We start from the raw sequence: 8,410 nt of genomic DNA on the forward strand, positions 1-8,410 counted from the left end.
GTGTCGCCAAACTGTAGGACAGTATCCCCCATATGCAAGGCAGGCAACGTAAAAAGACGACGAGAACGATTAAAATGAACACAAACACACTTATCGGCAGAAAACCTAAAACCCGTCTTTGCAGCCCACTCCTCTAACCGCCGCACCGTTAGTTGCAATTGACGGCTCGCGGATGCAACACTAGAGGAGGAACAGAAAACAGCAAAGTCGTCCACAAACAAGGAGCACTGTACTGGACTCCGCACTGTAGACGTTATACTGTTGATTGCTATGGCAAAGAGGGTAACGCTTAAAACACTGCCCTGGGGGACACCGTTCTCTTGCTCAAAGCGATCAGACAGTGTGTTACCAACGCGGGTCCGAAAAAGCCGCTGAGACAGGAAAGACTGAATGAAAATAGGGAGGCGGCCACGAAAGCCCCATTGATGCAGTTGTGCAAGAATACAGTGTCTCCAAGTAGTATCATATGCCTTACTGATATCAAAGAAGATACCGATACAGTGATGCTGACGGAGGAAAGCCTGCTGAATAGCCGCCTCGAGGAGGGTCAGGTTGTTGACTGTGGATCGAAATTTTCGGAATCCACACTGAAAGCGGCTAAGGAGCTGTCTGGTCTCTAGCAGCCAGACCAGACGACGGTTAACCATCCGTTCCAGGGTCTTTCCGACACAGCTTGTCAAGGCGATACTACGATAACTACTGGGACATGTGCGGTCCTTTCCTGGTTTGAGGAGAGGGATGAGGATTGCCTCCCTCCACGAGGTTGGGAACACTCCCGTGTGCCATATGAGATTAAAACATTCAAGGAGGATTTCCTTTGACGCCGCTGGAAGATGTCTAAGCATGGAGTACCGGATGCGGTCGTAACCTGGTGCAGTGTCAGAAGTCTCAGTAAGAGCCGACTCAAGTTCCCACATGGAGAAAGGGGAGTTGTAGGCCTCAGAACCGTTCGACCAAAAGTTCAAATTCGCTCTTTCGACAGTCGCACGGTAGCGACGAAACACTGGATCCTGGGTTGCAGTGGCAGTACTTTGTGCAAAATGCTCTGCCAGCGACTGAGCTATGGCGCTGGGTGTCGTTTGGAGGCATCCCTGGTTCAGGACTGCAGCTATTGGTAAACGGCTGCGTTTACCGGAAATCCTCCGGATGGCTTCCCATACCTTTGTGGAACAAGTGGAACGGTTGATGGAGTCCAGAAACTCCTGCCATGACCTTTTCTTGCTCTCTTTAATGACACGGCGTGCCCTGGCTCTCGCGATACGAAAGGCGGTAAGATTGACCGTCGTTGGGCGGCATTTAAATCGGCGAAGAGCCACACGCCTGTCACGGATGGCTGAACGGCACTCTTCTGTCCACCAAGGCACAAGGCGCCGCTTAAGAGTGCCAGAAGACTGTGGTATGGACAGGTCAGCAGCATGGTGGATCACAAGCGTGAGGTGATCCACCCATTCCTGTACGCTGGCGTGGTGGTCAAAGACAGCCAACCGAGTGAACAGTGGCCAGTTAGCCCTGCCAATCATCCACGATGGTGGCCGCTGCTCCAGCAATACACCATCCAGGAGATGAATGCGGATAGGGAAGTGATCGCTGGAATGTAGGTCGTCAATGACCTCCCAGTGAACGGAGTCAGTGAGGGTTGGAGAGCAGAAAGATAGGTCAATGGCTGAGAATGACCCTGTAGCACTAGAGAAATGAGTCGGAGTACCTGTGTTGAGGATGCACAACACTTGAGATGTTAGGAGGCCCTCCAAAATTCGACCTCGAGCGCAAAGAGAAGTGGAGCCCCACAGGACATGATGGGCATTGAAGTCTCCCAGGAGGAGAAATGGGCGGGGGAGTTGGTCGATAAGGTTTGTGAGAGCCTCTAAGTTCACTGCATCCAGAGGGGGTAAATAAAGGGAGCAAACGGTAAGCCTCCGACAGGAATAAATTGCAACTGCAACTGCTTGCAGGTCAGTATCCAGGGGGAGAGCAGAGGAGTGGTGGTCATTATCGACAAACACGGCGACTCCGCCTTTGGCCCTGTCTCCAGTCAGGTCATCTTTGCGATACAACCTATAGCCCCTGAGTACAGGAGCATCAGATTGTTTGAGATGTGTTTCCTGTAAACACAAGCACAGGGGGCGTTGCTGTGCTAGGAGGTGCAGTTCCTCCACATGTGCCCGGAATCCATTCATGTTCCACTGAATAATGGGAGCCATCTATCAGGGCGGGAGTACCTTCAGTCGCACTTTCTGTCGGGGAGGAGAGCCCACAACAGGTGGAGGCTCAGTTTTGGGGCGAGACGATTGCCCCAGTCTGACATCTACCTCCATCGCCTCAGAAGAGGAGTCTAGAGAGACGTCAGAGAGAATGACATCCACATCAGCAGACTGTAGAACTTCAGTCTCCTTTAGTGGGCGAGTCTTCACCTTTGTCTTTGGCTTCGATTTTCTGGCCTGAGGTGGCATTGGAGCCAAAACCTCAGAAGCAGTAGGGGGTGTACCAGCACTAGGCAGTACACAAGACTGGACCCGGGAAGGGGCAGGAAGTTCCATGATGTCAGCTACCACAGCCTGGTCAGAAGGCCGGGAGGGAGCAACAGGCTTCACAGGAATGGCAGCAGCACATGTACACTGACAAACGCAGGTGCTAGTGCTGACAGTAGCAACCTCCGTTTGGGTAGCGGCATCGGTTTTCAAGACAGGCTGTTTCAGAACGGAAGAAAAGGAGGCAGCGAACGTGGGCGGCTGCATGGACTTGTAGATTTTCTTTGCCTCACCATACGGGATGCGTTTAGTGGTTTTAAGTTCCTGGATCTTCCGTTCCTCAAGGAAAACTCTGCATTCCCTACTCCACACAGGGTGATCCCCAGAGCAGTTCACACACTTGGGAGGAGAGGAGCAATCAACTCCCTCATGAGCGGCTTTACCACATTTCCCACAAGTGGCTTCCCCTTTACAGCCGAGAGTAGTGTGGCCAAAGTGTTGGCATTTAAAACACCGCATGGGGTTGGGGTAATAAGGCCGTACACTGAGACGTAGGAAACCTGCCTTCACATGCTCTGGCAATTTGGTGCTGATAGTGTAAGAATAAATGAGTCAGTTTTTATGAGAGCACCATCCACCCGTTTCATAACGTGTTGCACGTCCACAATTCCTTCCCGGGACCATTCAGACTTCAGTTCGTCTTGGGGAATGTCAACGAGATCTCTGCAAGTCTCAACACCCTTGCTGTAGTTCAAGGTGTTGTGAAAGTCAGTCTCTATCGCAAACTCCCCAAGAAAGTGTGCCTTCTGAAGGTTCTGGACTTGCTGGAAGCTAGATGTTTCAACCAGCAAGGTGCCATTGCGCAGGCGCTTTACAGACTTTAACGTGCCAGCAATACCCTCTAAGCCCTTCTGTATATAAAATGGCGAAACTTTTTCAAAACTCCCATCTTTTCTTTTAATTATGAGAAACACATTCTGAGAAGCAGAATGCGTTCTGTTACTAGGACCTGAATCAGGAGGACTGGCTACACGAGCCCTCTTGTTAGATTGGGTGTTAGAACCTACCAGCGGCCCACCCTTTCCGCTGGGAGGAAAAGAAAAGTTCGAGGGTTCCATCTCGATCCCACGAGCAGCTAGGGAACTAAAGGTCCGCTCAGACAGAGCCCCGCATGCCTGAGTAAGCCCTATACAACTGGGGTGTGGCAGGTGCCCCAGGGATTGCCCGCTTGCGACTGTTCCACCTCAACAGCCATGCATCTCATAGGCGCGGAGCACACCGGAAGATTGAGGGTTTTTTTATAGAGGTTTGTTCCATCCTCGCGATCCGGGCGGCCAAGCCAAGATCCCCATTCCCTGAGACACACAACATTCCACCGCCGCGCCGCACGGTGGTCGCTGAAGTGTACTCGGAGCTTACGGTGACGGGGGACAGGTGGCGCTTACCAGTCCCCAGCTCAGGAACCCCGGGGTCGCCAAGCCCGTACCCAGCAAATGAATGCTGAGCCCCTGGGGGCTACATCGCAAGAGCCTGCTCAACTGTTTAAGGGAGTTTGATGAGTTTCTCTGCTATGCCAATATGATAAAGATCTGTCTGAACAAGACACATGCAAAGGTGAAGATGGGAAATCGCGTAACTGAGGAATTTGAAAATGTGACAGGACTCAGGCAAGGAGATGGGTTGTCCCCTATCCTGTTCAACTTTGCCCTCGAGAAGATCATATGCGAGACCTTCCAAGAGAATGAAGGGATTGAAATCGAAGGAAAGAGACTGGCATACCTAGCCTATGCAGACGACATCTGTTTACTCTCTAGGTTGGAAGAGGAGTTGGAGCAAATGACCAAAGCACTAAAGGAGGCTGCCAGCAAATTTGGGCTAAACATAAATGAAGCTAAGACAGAGTACCTCATTATGATGCGTGGTCATTGTCAGACTGCTGATCATCTACAATCACTGCAGGTTGGGGACCATTCCTACAAGAGTGCAAGAATTCAAATACCTAGGGGCACTTTTCACTGAGAACTCGTCATGTGAAGCAAAGATGAATGTCAGAATACAAGCAGGAAACCGATCTTACCACAGCCTAGCACAACTGCTTCGGTCCAAATCTCTCTCCACACAGTTAAAGATTCGACTGTACAAAACCCTGATCCAGCCTGTTGTTCTATATGGCTGTGAGACATGGAGTATCCGGAAACAGGATTTCCGTAAGCTCCTTGTCTTTGAGAGAAAAGTTCTTCGGAAGATCTTCGGTCCGGTTCTGGATGCAGATACAGGGGAATGGAGGATCAGATACAACCAAGAGCTTGAGGAACTATACCAGCAGCCCAACATAGCAGGAGCTGTCAAAGCCAAACGAATGCAGTGGGCCGGCCATGTGGCCCGGATGGAGGATCACAGATGGCCTCGGAAGCTCCTGGATTTCACACCTACAGGAAAGAGACCGCCAGGGAGACCCAAGAAGCGTTGGAGGGATGGACTCCATGAAGATTTAAAACAAATGTCAAGAGATGTGGACAAATGGCGGATAACAGCAATGGACAGAATACAGTGGAGGAGGAAACTTGTAGATGCGTGCGGTCCACTGGGCCTGATCACGTAGTAGTAGTAGCAGTAGTAGTAGTAGTAATCCATAAGTATTTAGTTGAATTTACAGCCTTCAGATTTGTTTGACTTATCGCTTAATTGAACCTTAGCGGATTTCTTTTAGTACTCATGTGAATAACTTCACACTTTTCTTTATTCAAGGTCAATTTCCACTTTTAGCACCACAAAGATACCTTATCTAAACCATTTTGCAATTCGTTTTGGTCATCTGATGACTTTACAAGATGGTAAATGACACAGCATCATTTGCAAACAATCTAAGATAACTAATAAGATTGTCTCCTATGTCATTCATATAGATCAGGGACAATAGTGGGCCTATAACACTTCCTTTGGGAATGCCCGATATTACTTCTGTTTTACTCAACGACTTTCCATCTATTACTACAAACTGTGACATTTCTGGCAGGAAATCATGAATCCAGTCACACAACTAATGCAATATTCCATAGGCACACAGTTTGGTTAGAAGATGCTTGTGAGAAATGGTGTCAAAAGCCTTCTGGGAAACTAAAAATATGGAATCAATTTGACACCCCCTGTCGATAGCACTCATTACTTCATGAGTATAAAGAGCTAGTTTTGTTTCACAGGAATGATATATTCTGAACCCATGCTGACTGTGTCAATAAATCATTTTCTTCGAGGTACTTCATAATGTTCGACCACAGTATATGTTCCAGAACCCTACTGCAAATCGGCATTAGTGATATGGGACTATAATTCAGCGGATTACTTCTACTTCCCTTATTGGGTATTTGTGTGACTTGAGAAATTTCCCAGTCTTTAAGTATGGATCTTTCTGTGAGTGACCAGTTGCATATAATTGCTCAATATGGAGCTATTGTATCAGCATACTCTGAAAGGAACCTTAAGTGATTTAAGCTGCTTTGCTAGACCAAGTATATTTACTTCTATGTTTTTCATCTTGGCAATTGTTGTGGACTGGAATACAGGAATATTTACTTCATCTTCTTTGGTGAAGGAGTTTTGGAAAACTGTGTTTAATAACTCTGCTTTAGTGGCACTGTCATCAGTGACTTCACCACTGTTGTCGCACAGTGAAGGTATCGGTTGCGTCTTGCAACTGGTATGCTTTGTGTACGACCAGAATCTCTCTGGGTTTTCTGCCAGATTATGAGACAGAGTTTTGTTGGGGAAATTATTAAAAGTATCTCACATTGAAGTACGCGCTGTATTTTGAACTTCTGCAAAATTTTGCCAATTTTGGGGATTTTGTGTTCTTTTAAATTTGGCACGCTTTTTTCGTTGCTTCTGCAACAGCAATCTGACTCGTTTTGTGTACCATGTGGGATCAGTACCATCACTTATTAATTTATGTGGCATATACACCCCAATTGATGTCGATATTATCTCTTTGAAATCATTCCACATCTTTTCTACACTTACACGATCAGATCGGAATAGTGAAGAGTGCCTCTTAAAAAGGCGTCAAGAGCATTTTCATCAACTTTTTTAAATAGATATACTTTGTGTTTCTTTTTATGGTTGTAGGTGTTGCAGTATTTAGCCTGGCAGCAACTGCCTTGTGGTCACTTTTTGATGGCTTTAGCTCAACTGGAGGCACTTTCAATCATGTGTCTGAATGTCTGGAGGAATGGTGATCCAGAGAAGATAGGGATGCTGGGGACTGGAGCCAAGTTGACATTCTGACTCAGCCCAAAAGTGTTCCATTGGGTTCAGGTTGGGACTCCGGGCAGGCCAGTCCATATCAGGAACGTCACTGTCCACAAACCATTGCCTCACAGATGCTCTTTTATCACAGGGTGCACTCTCTCTCGACGACACAATCGATCGACAACCCCGATCTGTTCCTCCACTATACACAACACACAATGCTGTTAAATCTGTTCATACCCTACCACGCTTAGTGTATCTTAAACACGATAAGGTGACCACAACCTAACTGTGGAAAACACCCTCATACCACAATACAACCTCCTCTGTATGTCACTGTTCGTACTTTGTACGATAGTGGGAAATGTTCTCTGGCCATTCACATCGTGCGAACCCTTTCCATTCCATTGCCACAGGGTATAGTGTGATTGTCACTCCAAATCACTTGCTTTGAGTCATCCACTGTCTAGTGGTGTCACTATTTACACTATCTCATGTGTCTCTTAGCAGTGCATGGCTTATGAGGAGCTGCTCCACCACTGTACCCATTCTTTTTAACTCCTTGCATCAGTTATTGTGCTAACAGGATTCTCCCTCCAGCAGAGGGAAGAGAGTGAGTTCTACAAGCTGTGCAGACAGGTGTTCCAGCAGTTACCAACCAGCAACAGCAGGGAAAAAGAGAAGATGAAGGAGTGAATAACCCATTGCTGGTGTAAAAACAAAGTTTCATATTGAGTGATTGACTGATTGGTTATTTCTTGTTTGTCATTATACTTTCGTTCAATAAATTTAACACTTAATTTTTCTGCTTCTCATTGTTGAGGCGTTATGTACGTAAAAGCCGGCATTTAATGATTTTTCAATCAGTTTCGTTTCTGTAAGTATAAAACAATGTCTCATACACAACTGTTTGAAGAATGCATTTTGTGTACTGTTTGTAGTGATGCATAATTATCATACTGTAAGACTGATAGTATTTGTATTTATGTTCAATAAACAGTTTCTACAGAGGGGGAATAGTTAGGACTGCTGGTAGCTCTTTGGATCTGACAAGTGATTCCTTCCACCGATTTCTTGTGATATTTTTACAACCCCCTCTGCAGAGCTCGGCGATTCCTGTCAGTCAGTGCACGAGGCCTGCCCGGTCTCTGTTTAACTGTGGAAGTTCCTTCACATACCGATTTCACAGCTCAGCAAGGGTCGAAATGTCCCCGATCGATTTTGTACTCGGGTAACATCCGATGACTAGTCCGTGTTCGAAGTCACTGAACTCTCCTGATACACCCGGTCCGCTGTTACTGCTTCCCTACTGACAACATAATACTCATAACCACATTAACACTGAGCGGCCCACTTTTCATGGCATCTAGTGTATGGTTCCACATTACACAGAGGTGTCCAGATACTTTGATCAGATGGAATTATCTTAAAATGATGCATGTATGCATTACAACAAATGCAGAAAAAAGGTACTGCCTATCTTGTGTATCCACAGGAAATGTATTTCAACTAAACTGCCAATAAAATCTACACCCCTGTCTCTGAAACATACCATTCAAATAATCTTTTTCTCCTTTTGTAATCTACAAGCCACCATTTACAAAGAATGGAAAAGACAGTGCATAAAACATACTTAAGTTCCATTAATACATTACTTGCTGGAAGATCAACATTAGGTATGTTGCCCAATGCTTTCT

This window comes from Schistocerca serialis, chromosome 6, assembly GCF_023864345.2.
Source record: "Schistocerca serialis cubense isolate TAMUIC-IGC-003099 chromosome 6, iqSchSeri2.2, whole genome shotgun sequence".
NCBI lineage: Eukaryota > Metazoa > Arthropoda > Insecta > Orthoptera > Acrididae > Schistocerca > Schistocerca serialis.